Source organism: Rhamphochromis longiceps, linkage group LG14 (assembly GCF_057381845.1).
Source record: "Rhamphochromis longiceps isolate RC_006_pf linkage group LG14, R_longiceps_female_GT1.1, whole genome shotgun sequence".
Taxonomy (NCBI): Eukaryota; Metazoa; Chordata; class Actinopteri; order Cichliformes; family Cichlidae; genus Rhamphochromis; species Rhamphochromis longiceps.
Window position 1 is genome coordinate 1037564 of NC_140570.1, and position 12844 is coordinate 1050407.

At 47.2% G+C, this 12844-nt stretch overlaps 1 protein-coding gene across 1 annotated transcript in view; it reads right to left on the reverse strand.

The window, feature by feature from the left end:
- The window catches only part of a2m1 (alpha-2-macroglobulin 1), a 64867-nt gene that overhangs the window by 11959 nt on the left and 40064 nt on the right, over positions 1-12844 (reverse strand). The gene's annotated exons all lie outside the window — the stretch shown is intronic.

The following is a 12844-nucleotide window of genomic DNA, read 5'->3' on the forward strand; positions in this document are numbered from 1 at the left end:
ATCAGTGATGATACCCAGCCCTAGTGAGCAGCCTAGGCACGACAGAAGTGGATGTAGCTGTAATAGGAAAAGAACTATTGCTAACTTTTCTGTTAAGGCCTGATCCTTCTGAAATTCATAGCCAGTGCTCTGACACGGTGTCATCAATCTTTGCATGCTGAAAAAGCACAGTGTATCCAGAAAAACACATTATATTATATCAATTATTAGAAAATTTGTGTGCGCCTAACTTTTGTACCGGTACGCCCATGGCAAAAAGTTAGTCTAGAGCCCTGCATCCAGAAACATCAACAGACCTTCATTTGTTCCACATTCTGTCAGGTTACAGTCTTTATTTATTTAAAGATGAACACGTACGGAGACATCCTCGATGATAACCTGCTCCATAGCGCTCTGGACCTTCAGTTTCATCTTCCAGCAGAACAGACCCTGAGCACACAGTGCAAATACCAAAGGGACCACTGTGAATGTTCTGGCCCAGCCAGAGCCCAGACTTGAACCCGATTCAGCATCTCCGTAGAGATCTGACGATGACTGTGCACAGACACTCCCCATCTAGCCTGGTGGTTCTGGCTCTGCAAAGCTGAATGGGAGAAACTGCCATTCACCAGTGCTGGGGGTGATGGTGTAGGATGGGTAAACTAGCAGGAGATGCACAAAGGAAGTCTCACTGTGTCAAAGTCCATGAGAGAAGGATCTGTGAGCTCAGGGGAGCCTTCCTGATATCTTTATTGTTAAATAAAGTGAAAACAGTCTGATGTTTGTTTTTTGAGTAATGGTCCCCATTGGTGACCAGAGAGACAATTAAAGCAAGGCATGCTTTATAGGGCACACCTTGTGCAGTCCAGTCAGAACGTGTGTGCATGTATGACAGACATACTGGTGGCCCCCAGTGCTACCTGTCAGCCTCCCAGTTTGATACAGCCATGGTATGAATCGCTGCATTCCCAAGAACTTCAGGAACTTTACCTCTGACCTTGATGTCGAGGTCACTGGGATTCAAACTTGTCTAAGATTGGTAGTACGTCTGTAGCAGGGGTGACAACAATACCCTATCAGTGTTTTACGGCTGAAAATAAAATGGTAGGACCGGCCGCAGAGAGAACGCAAAGGTCAAGACTTTGCCAACTGTTGGGCGTCTCTGTGGTGGCTACGTCCATTTCACAGCAGGACACATCCCACACACGAGTCATTTGGTCATGTTCCTGTATACAGATGTGCTGGTCTCAACATGTCTGCAGGTGGCTACAGCAGGTTTATCAGAGTGTTTATAGTGAAGCTTTCTGCTCTGTGTGACAGCAGAGCTGATGAGACGAGTCTGAAAGCCACAGAACCAAAAACAAACCAGGAGGTAAGAGGCTTAAAAGCTGTCACACTGAGGGAGGTGCAGGATGCGGTGATAATTCTGTGTGACTTTGTCTCCATAGGAAACTCCTTTCACATGGTGCTGTTTGTTCATATAAACATGTGGAGGACTGCAGCGTCGACGCTTGGGTGAAGGTTTTACATCAACGCATTCACAGAAACTGTTGTTATTTTAAGTGATTTGGACAATTTTCATCCAGTTTTCTTCTGAAATTCTAATGTAACTGAACACTTGAGAGGCCTAGTTTCTCAAAAACACACCCACACACACACACACCAAGTGCCAAACTGCCCAGCACCCTTTCAAAACAGCAGTAGATTTGTTAAATCCCCTGAGGCACTGTGCTTTAAGCCCATTAAATGAAAATATTAATATTTTCTGGCAGGTTCCTCATAAAGTAAATTATTAGGACGCTTGCTGGTGCCAAACACCAGAGAGGACATGCAGCGCGCGTGTGTGTGCGTGCACACGTCTACCTCCCACTGCGTGTGCTTTGTGTTCTCGTCACATCAAGTGTTCGAATTGAGCTGAAAATATTCAGTTCAACAGCAAAGCTCTGGATAAATGTTTGAATGCTTCTATAAGTGCTGATGCAACCGCAGCACCAATGTCTTCTTTGTTATGTCAGTATTTATAGGTCATCACAATGTTGTTGCCGTGCAGATGCAAAGTAAACACAGTTGAGACAGAGGCTGAGATTAGAACTGTTTACAAAATATTTACACAACAGTTTTACTTCAGTTTGTTATGTCTTGATGCTCAATCATCCAGGTAAGTAAATCAATGTGCTGTTTATAAGACTGAAGCCTGCAGTCAGCTGAGACTGAAGAAGTCACCTGATGATGACGAAACGTTTCTCCCACAAAACGCTACGTCCAGATGAACTGAATCACCGTTTGGAGATTCAGTTTGGAGAGTTTATAAATTAAATAATACAAATAAAGCGTTTGGTGCTTTGAAAAGGAGGCTGAAAGGACTCCGTGAACATGTGTGCGTCGTTGCTGCGTGTGTTCACCAAACTTTGGACAAATGATGGATATCAGCTCATCCAAACACGAGCGAGCGACTGACGTCATCGATCACAGGAAACCAGAAAACAAAAAGAACAATTATGATTAGATAAAAATAAACTAACTATCGTGCACATCTGTGATCATGTTTTGTAGAAGAGCCTTTTGGCTTGCTCTCATTGGTTCCAGCATTAGGACTGAGTTTTAAGGTTAAATGGTTATGATGAGGCAGTTTGCTCCGTGTCCTCACAAAGGCAGCGAAACAAACACCAGACAGCCCACGACGAGCGCTGCGAAGATTAGTCTACACGATCGATGACATCGACTGTAAACTATAAGACTCACTGACATCAGAATTTTGTCACATACTGAGAGAGTTTATATGCAAGTTCAATAAGAAAGACCTTTGGTCTGACATCTCCCAGGTGCTGCCGGCTAAATCTCAGCTTTCTCACTCCCACTTTCCCGCACTGACAAGCTGTTTGTGTCATTACTGGTCTCGTCCAATCACCTTTTCCAGGACAATCAGCATTAATGCCGCTTACTTTAAATCTCTCTCATTCTACATCCTTCTCCTTTGCAGATGCCTTTGTCCAATCTCGTCCACGTCTTGTCACGTTCATGTCGTTGCTTGCTTTCAATTATTTCGATTGTCCGCAGCATAATCTGATTCCGTCATCCTCGCCGTCCTGGAAATACTCGTATAAAAGCAGAATTCACTGATCCCACATTACGCCCGGCTTCTACCAACCAGCAGTTCTCGCTTCACCAATGCCAAACGAGCTCTAGCCTCAGCACTGCGCAATTAGACAATTTCCAGAGCTTGTTTCCGTTTTCACATCTGCAAAACTCAACTCCAACTCCCGTTGGCAAGTTTGGGTGAGAGCTTCAGCAACGGCACCCAAATTCCTCCTTCCCTGGCCTTCTATGTGTATTTAATGTGTGCACAAGAAACAAAATATCGGCAAGGTAATAATCCGATTTCAACTGTCTCTTGGTGCCATTCCCTTTAGCTTACCCTGAACACACAGCCATGATTCATCTCTTTTCTAATGCTACATAGCAGTCATCTAATTTTTGCTGGAATTTTCTCCACTTAACACCAAATCCAGGCTCCATATGCTTCTGATCTGTTCATACTAGGACTGGGCGATATATCGAGTTTTTAAATATATCGATATATTTTTATACGAGATAAGAGATGTGACAATATTGTTTATATCGATATAGTCTACTATACTTGTGGAACCACAAGTTTGCCTCTCTTTCGTCCACTTTTGTCTCTACGCTGCGTTACTCTGTCTCGCCTCTCCTTCACTGAACACAACTCCCCCTCCCCCATCGCTTCACCTGCAGGCAACGACAGGACGGACACGGCAGCTATCAAAGAGGAGCTGCTCGGTAGAGATTACTATTTTAGTGCTGCAGCGTTACTCTCGTTAAAATGACGTTAATGGCATAACTGTATTAACGCGACAAATCTCCGTTAATGAGTTACCGCGGATCGCCCCATGCGTGGGGCTGCACGGCGTCAAACGCATTAGCATTGCGGTTAGCATTAGCAGTTACCTCGTTAACATGTTGATGCCATGCAGCTAGCATTACTTGCATTTTCACCATTTACAACAGCAAAATGAAGAGTGTGTGAAACTGTGTGCTGCATCCCAGACTGCGAAGTCTCCAGCCTCCTGCCTCGAAACAAACTACCTTACAAAACTCGTATACCATATTTTTCGGACTATAACCTTGCACTAAAATCCTTTCATTTTCTCAAAAATCGACTGTGTGCCTTATCTATGAGTTCTGGTTGTGTTTACTGACCGTGAACCGATTTTATGTGGTACACGGCGCTCAGCAATCTGTCAAAAATGCTTTGGTAAGCTATGAAGCTGCACCGCTTGATGGATTGTCGGAGCATTACGGCTACCGTAGTCAGGAGCCCTGCAGAGTAATGCATACTATGCTTCAACGTAATATTACCGTACTGTGTGTGTATAAGGACCACAACTTAGACATTCACATTACTCACACTCTCATTACACATACATATAGGATCTTGGGGGTGGGCACGATACACGGAATCCAAAGTACCATCAGGGTGTACACCCCACCCCTGGCGTCGTTGCCCACCTCTCAAGGTTAAATACACGTAGACATTGAGGGCCAGCAGGAGGGGCTATGCGCTTACCTGCTGCTCTCTGGCAGGTAGCTCCACGCCCTCCTGGGTTTTAAATGCACCTTAGAACACACATGCATCAACACTACAATGAGCGGGTGGAGGGAGGTTTGGAGTCTTTTCTCACCCCCATTCTCTGCGACCTGCTGGAGCGGGGGGGCTAGGAGGAGGAGTTGGCCGTCCGACTGCGGTCTGGAGTGTGGGGCCTCCCTGCTGCTGCGGAGTCGGGGCGGTCTGCCTCCCCCCACCGCAGGGAAAAGGGTAACACCACCTGGGTCTGGGTGCAGTTCCCCCCTCCAGGGGCAAGGGTACCTAGACCCGGGGCTTAGAGTACGCTTGGGGAGTGTGATCGTGTGTACAACGTCTCTTTATGTCTGTCTCCACGTTGGGTGAGTGTGGAGTAAGTGCATATGAGAGCATGAGGGTGGGAATGGATGTTTGTATCTGTGTGTGCCTGTATGTCTGTGTCTATATGTCAGGTTGGGTGTCAGGTGCCACCTCTCTGGGGACATCTCAGGCCCTCCAAGGTATGGAGGCCTATCTCCCCCGACCACCACTTCCCCTGCCAGTGGCGGACTCCCTCAGACATCGGTGCGTTGGTGGTTCTTTGTGTCCGGGGATGGGCGTCCAGGTACACACCGGCTCACTGGGGCTCGCTCGGGCCACTTCGGAGGTGGGGTGCCCCCGGCCTCTCGGCCTGGGGCTCGGTCACTCAGGCACGGCTGGCTGCCGGCGGAGCTCACGGGCGCGTCACTGCAACCCCCCCCTGGCTTCTGCTCCGCGGCTGCTGAGTGAGCCCTCATCTGGGACTCTCCTCAGCTCTTTCTGGGACAGTGGCGCGGCTGCCCCTCTGTTGGTCTTCCTTGGTCTCTTGTGTTCTGGGGGCCTCTGGATGTCTGGAGTTTTGATCTCCTCCACACCTGCTTCATGCCCTGGAGGACGGGGCTGTGGCCCCCCCACACCCTCTAGCAGATCATTACATGAAGGAACCTTTTAAAAAAAAAAAAAAAAGAAGCGCGTCCATGCTCACAGGTGTACACACGGGTGATCACACCCACAAACTACACCCTTTTTGGCTCCTACCTCAAAGCACACTGTGTTCTGTTGATCTTATGTGCTGCACAATAATGTTTAATATTTAGCATTTACTGTCATATTCCCATATATCATTGTGATGTTGTTTATTCTATTACTCTTGTTCTCTTCTGCTTGTTTTCTTTTTTTCTTTCTCAGCAGGTGATCCAGGTGATCGATAGATGCATTTTTTTTCTTTTCTTCTTTTTTTTCTTTTCCTGCCCGTTCTGTTGGTTTTTGGTTTTTGACCTTCTCCCCCGTCCCTCTTCTCAGCTGTTTCTCTTTCCCTCTTTCTTTCTCCCCTTCTTTCCCCCAGTCAAGTCTGTCCCGTATTCAGTAAGTGAAAATAAAATAAACAATAAAAGGTGAATCAAATGGACCATTACGGCAAGGCTGGGATGGTCAATTTGGTAAAGTAAATCCGTTGGGCATCTTTCTTTGCCTTTAGACAACAATTCTGATGGCAAAAGAGCCAAACGGGACAGGCCAAAAAAAAAAAAAAAAAAAAAGGACCACAAATGGCACCTGTTCAGAGTCACGGTTACGAAGCGGATTTCAAACTCTAGGCTGTCAGTCACGCAGTAGAAGTTGTGAACAGAGCAGCTGTGAAATCTGTCTTTGTTATTATGCTCAGCGTCTGTTAGTTTAAATTTTGACTGCACAGTTGTGAGCTTTTTTGTTATGCACAAAAACAACATTGTTTTATTTTATTTATGGAGAATTATTATTTAATAAATGCTCAATTTATTTTTGAGTAATTTTTTCATGTACATCTACGCTGTATATTAATAAAAGTGCCTGTGTGACATCTGGGACACAGCTTTGACTAAGAACTCTCTTTTTGTTCTTACTTTATGGCTTAACAAAAATATCGAGATATATTGTATATCGCCATCCAGCTAAAGAATATCGAGATATGAATTTTAGGCCATATCGCCCAGCCCTAGTTCATACTTCTCCCGGCCAGTCCGTGTTAACAAACTCAAATTTCTAGTCTAATCTCTCAGGCCATTTATTTGGACAGGTAGGTGTCTAGGACATTAAGACTAAGGGCTTAATGTTGTAAGTCCCTACAATTATAAACAGCTTTCCTACTAACTGTCTCCAACTGGACTGCAGGTTATCAGTGACATTTTCTTCTTGCATCCATTTCAACTCTGCATCACCCTATATCCATGTGCTTGGTCAAATCGCATTTTCTTAACCCTTCCTGGTTCTGTCTTACGTTTTCTAAAACACTCAAGTCTAAATTCCAGACAATTTGGCATACAGCTGGTGGCACACTGCAAAAACTCCAAATCTTACCAAGTACATTTGTCTTTTTTCTAGTCAAAGTATCTCGTTACAGTTAAAACAAGGCACAATCAGCTACAGAGTAACATTTCAGTGAGATATACAGTAGGAACTTGCTTTTAGACAGTCCGTCTTCAAACTGAAGAATTTTCATTTGTTCCAAATGGCAGATTTTTTTTACCTAATACAAGACATTTTGGTGAGAGTGAACGCTGAGTGACCTCGCCACCCAAAGAAGAGGAAAATAATTGGTGGCAGGCTAGCGAAGCTGCAAAGCACTCAGTAAGGTAGTCGAGGATTCCATGGAGTGGAAGGAATGGCAGGAGAAGAGATCAAAGGTAATTGCGAACAATGGAAATCTTAATAGATGAATGAGGGGAACCCTCGATCAGGTAGCGACATGGCTCAACTTTGAACTGAAGCTCTGACATAGAAGTATGCTGGATATGGAGATTTGAGGTGAGGCTTGATGGTTCGCAAACCTTGCGTGAGCTTGTCTTTGAGTAGAAGATAGAGAAGGGGTGCTTGGCTGGTTAATTACTTCAGATAAGGTAGTGACAACTACTGTACTTATTTCTGAAATAAACAGAAGTGACAGCAACAGCTTGGGGAGGGTTGATGAATTGAAAGACTGATTAGAGGTTATAAGTCATCTTCAATAATAATGACCCCCATAATCGTCAGAGAGCAGAGTGCGAGTCCACTGAACTTCATGGGAGATGATAAGCTGTTTAGACGTGGTCAGAAACCCTGAGCCAGCTTAGAGAGCGGTTCTTGAATGATTGTGTTGAAAGTGGATGCTAGATAATGCTCGTAAAAGCACATGAAGGGACGTGAAGGGACGCCATGAAGAATTATGCGCACGTCGCAGTTTGGATGTCTTAAAAGGAGCGATAGAGGACAGAACCTGGCATCCCAGTGCCATGAAGGTTCGCCGGTGCTTTGCGAAGGCAGGAAAGATGGCAGAGAAACTGGCATCTCGGTGCCGGAACAGTTTGCTGCTACATCTTGTGGAAGACTGGACGAAACAGAGAAACTGGCATCCTGATGAAAGGAATGTTTTGGGGTTTTTTTGGCAAGTGATTGATGGCGGAACCTGCCAATCCAGTAATGGAAGGGTAAGCTGCTTAGGGAACGGAACCTGGCATCTCGGTGCAAAGAGCGTTTTCTGCATTTGCAAATGAGGAATACAGGACTGGCGTTTTGGTGCCGAAAGGAACATCTGCCGCTTAGCATATGAGGGCTAGATGCGGAGAAGCTGGCATCCCAGCGTTAGAAGGATTCACTGCTGCTTTGCTTTGATAAATGCAGAGAAACTGGCAACTCTATGTTAGAAAGCTTGCTGCTGAGTTTGCGAATGAGGGATAAAGAAGAACCAGGCATCTCTTTGCTATTGCATTTGCAAAGGTGGGATATAGGAAGAGAAGCTGGCATCCCGGTGCCAAAGCTTGCTACTGTACTTGCATAGGAGGGATAGAGGAAGATAATCTGGCATCCCAGTGCCAAACCTTGCTACTGTGCTACTGTACTTGCATAGGAGGGATAGAGGAAGAGAACCTGGCATCCCGGTACCAAAAGCATGCTGCTGCATTTTGCCAATATAGGATACGGGAAAGGGAAACTGGCGACTTGTTCATAGAAAAACTTGCTGCTGCGATTGGACATGAGGGAAGGACCTAGCATCCTGGTGCCACGAAAGCATGTTGCTGAAATTCGTGAAGGATGGATGGAGGAACGGAAACTGCCAACGCATTGGTAGAAGGTTTGCGGCTGCGGAAAACCTGGCAACCCAGTGCCTTTTTTTTTTCCTCATGCAGAGAAACTGGCCATTTTGCAAATGAGAGATGAGAACTTGGTATCCTGGGCTAGAAGGATTCGTTGCTGCTTTTTGCCATGATAGATGCTGAGAAACTGGCATTTCAGGGAAGCTATGAAGGGGTGAAGGAAAACCTGGCAACCCGGTGCCTTTTAATTTTATTTATTTATTTTGTCGATGCGGAGAAACTGGAAACCCCATGGTCAAAAAGCTTGCTGCTGCTTTTGCGAATGAGGGATAAAGGAACCTGGCAACTCGGTGCCTAGGTTTGCTGCAGAATTTTGCGAAGCAGGGATGAGAGGCTGGGAACCTGGCAACTCTGTGCCGACGCTTGCTGCAGAGTTTAGCAGAGGAGGGATGAGTGGACGTATGCTGCAGAGTTTAGCCAAGGAGGGATGACAGGCTGGGAGCCTGGCAACCCGGTGCCTACATTTGCTGCAGAGTTTAGCAGAGGAGGAATGAGTGGCTGAGAACCTGGCAACTCTGTGCCAAAGCATGCTGCATTTGCTACGGAGGGATGGAGTACTTTTTTTTTAAGCTATGCTGAGAAACTGGCAATCTGATGGTCGAAAAGCTTGCTGCTGCTTTTGCGTATGAGAACGAAGGAACCTGGCAACCCGGTGCCGAGGTTAGCTGCAGAATTTGTGAAGGAGGGTTGAGTCGCTGGGAACCTGGCAACTCGGTGCTGCATTTGCAACGGAGAAATGGAGAACTAGCTTGCTGCTGTGTTTGCGAATCAAATCAAATCAAATCAAATCACTTTTTATTGTCACATCACATGTGCAGGTACATTGGTACAGCACATGTGAGTGAAATTCTTGTGTGCGAGCTTCACAAGCAACAGAGTTGTGCAAAATACAATAATGTAAACAAGCAAAATACAAGAATGGCTACATCTGAAACTAATAAATATATGTACAATATATAATAGTATATGCATTTCTGGATGTGTATACTAAATATTTTTCTACGTGTGTGTGTGTGTGTGTGTGTGTACACATATTTTACAAATTAAATAGAGTAAACAATAAATAAAATATATAAAATAAAATATACAGAGTTGAATATGTGCAAAACAGTGGCATTACTGTACAGTATGCATAATGTTGAAGTTCCAGTAGTGAAGCTGAGGTGTCTATGACGTGTTCAGCAGTCTGATGGCCTGGTGGAAGAAGCTGTCTCTCAGTCTGCTGGTACGGGACCGGATGCTGCAGAACCTCCTTCCTGATGGAAGCAGTCTGAACAGTTTATGGCTGAGGTGACTGGAGTCCTTGATGATCCTCCCCGCTTTCCTCAGGCACCGCTTCCTGTAGATGTCTTGGAGGGAGGGAAGCTCACCTCCAATTATCCGTTCAGAGCACCGCACTACTCGCTGGAGAGCTTTGCAGTTGTAGGCGGTGCTGTTGCCATACCAGGTGGTGATGCATCCAGTGAGGATGCTCTCAATGGCACAGTGATAGAAGGTCCTGAGGATGCGGGGGCTCATGCCGAATCTTTTCAGTCTCCTGAGAAAGAAGAGGCGCTGCTGCGCCTTCTTCACTGTTTTGTTTGTGTGTACTGACCACGTAAGATCCTCAGCCAGATGTACTCCAAGGAACCGGAAGCTGCTCACTCTCTCCACAGCAGCGCCGTTGATGGTGATGGGGGTGTGTACTTCTCTGCACCTCCGGAAGTCCACTATCAACTCCTTTGTCTTTGCGACGTTGAGGGTGAGATGGTTGTCTTGACACCAGTGGGTCAGGGCGCTGACCTCCTCCCTGTAAGCCGTCTCATCACCGTTGGTGATAAGACCCACCACTGTAGTGTCGTCCGCAAACTTCACAATGATGTTGGAGCTGTTAGTGGCTGTGCAGTCGTAGGTGTAGAGTGAGTACAGGAGAGGGCTCAGTACACACCCCTGTGGAGCACCAGTGTTCAGTGTGATGGGGGATGAGGTGATGCTGCCCAGTCTGACCACCTGGCGTCTGTCAGACAGGAAGCTAAGGATCCAGCTGCAGAGGGAGCTGCTCAGTCCTAGATCCTGCAGTTTCCTGTCCAGCTTCGAGGGAACGATGGTGTTGAATGCTGAGCTGTAATCTACAAACAGCATTCTCACATACGTGTCTCTCTTCTCCAGGTGTGACAGGGCAGTGTGTAGTGTCAGGGCTATGGCATCACCAGTGGACCTGTTGTGGCGGTATGCAAACTGTAGAGGGTCCAGTGAGTCGGGTAGTGCAGAGCAGATGAAGTCCCTGACCAGCTTCTCGAAGCATTTGCTTACGATGGGGGTCAGGGCTACAGGTCGCCAGTCGTTCAATGAGGAGATGGTGGAGGATTTGGGTACAGGGACGATGGTGGCCATTTTGAAGCAGGCTGGGACTACAGACAGAGAGAGGGAAAGGTTGAAGATGTGCGTGAACACTCCAGCCAGCTGAGCCGCGCATGACTTGAGGACGCGGCCGGGAATCCCGTCCGGACCAGTAGCTTTGCGTGCGTTCACCTTCCTGAAGCACTTCCGCACATCCTACTCAGACACAGTGTGCGCACTGACGTCATCCGCGGTGCGCACACTGTCCGGTCTCATGGTGTTCGCTGTGTCGAATCTAGCGTAGAATACGTTTAGATCCTCACACAGAGAGGCCATGGTCTGCGGTGTGCTGGTTTTCCCTCTAAAGTCTGTGATCGTGTTTAGTCCCTGCCACATCCTCCGAGGGTTGTCAAACTGTTGCTCCACCCTGTCCCTGTACTCACGTTTGGCTGCTTTGATCGTCTTCCGGAGTTGGTAATGTGCGTGTTTGTAGTCCGATGTGTTCGCGGAGGCAAAGGCGGTGCTCCGTGCCGCCAGTGCCGCGCGAACATCTCCGTTAATCCAGGGTTTTTGATTTGGGAAGGATTTAACTGTTCTGGATGGGACGACATCTTCCACGCATTTCCTGATAAGTGTCCCACGCATTTCCCAGTGTCGGCTTGTGGGGGAATGTAAACAGCCGTAATAATCACTGCTGTAAATTCCCTCGGTAGCCAGAATGGCCGGCACTTAATCATCAGGTACTCCAGGTCCGGTGAGCAGAAGGATTTGACCGGGTGCACGTTCGCATAATCACACCAGCTGTTGTTGATCATGAAACACACACCACCGCCTCTGCTTTTCCCAGTAAGATCCTGTGACCTGTCCGTGCGGTGCACGGAGAACCCCGGTAGTTGTATTGCGGAGTCCGGTACCTTGTCCGATAGCCAGGTTTCTGTGAGGCAGATCACGCAGCAGTCCCGCATCTCTCGCTGGAATGAGATCCGTGCCCGAAGCTCGCACAGCTTGTTCTCCAGAGACTGCACATTAGCCAGTAATAAACTGGGTAACGGTGGTCTGTAAGTGCGCCGTCTCAGTCGAACCAGAACGCCAGATCTTCTCCCTCTGCGTCGGCGTTTGCGGCCTCCAGGGCCAGAGAACAAAGGCGTCTCAGGTGAGATGAATGGGGGGTCTACAAACGGAGCGTCCGTGTTGCAAAACTTGAACTCCGGAAAGTTATAAGAAAGACCGTCTTTTATGTCCAGTAAGGTTTGTCGGTTGTACACAAGGAGACAAGTGCTGCTCGTGAAAAAATAAAGGAAAAGTAAAATTAAACACAGAAAAAAGCTGTTGCTTGGGGGAGCTCGCGACAAGGCTGCCATACTCGGCGCCATCTTGAATCATCAGCGAATGGTGGATAGGGAAGAACCGGGCATCCCAGTGCCAACTTGCTTGAGCATTTAGCGAAAGGAGTGATAGAAAACATCATGGTGATGGAGAAACAGTAGAGCACGTAGCTAGCGACATATTTCCAGCTCGCATTAAATGGTGTTAGGAGGAAGGAGCACAGAACTGAGTCGTCCCTGCTACCTGGCGCTTGCAGTGAAGTACACTGTAGCTTTTGCTGTTGGAGCTGCGATTTGTTTGGAAGCATGGGTACGGTACGGCGTGGCTTCTGGGTTCGGCGCTGATGTCCGTCAGCTTTTCGGCTAACTCGCCCGGCCTGTGGGCCTGTTTCAGAGCGACGTGAGGGGAGCTGCGAGTTTGGCATCCAAAGTCACTTCATAACTGGATTTAGCGGAGATAAGATGACTGGATGGATCGACGTAGTGAAAACTGCTAG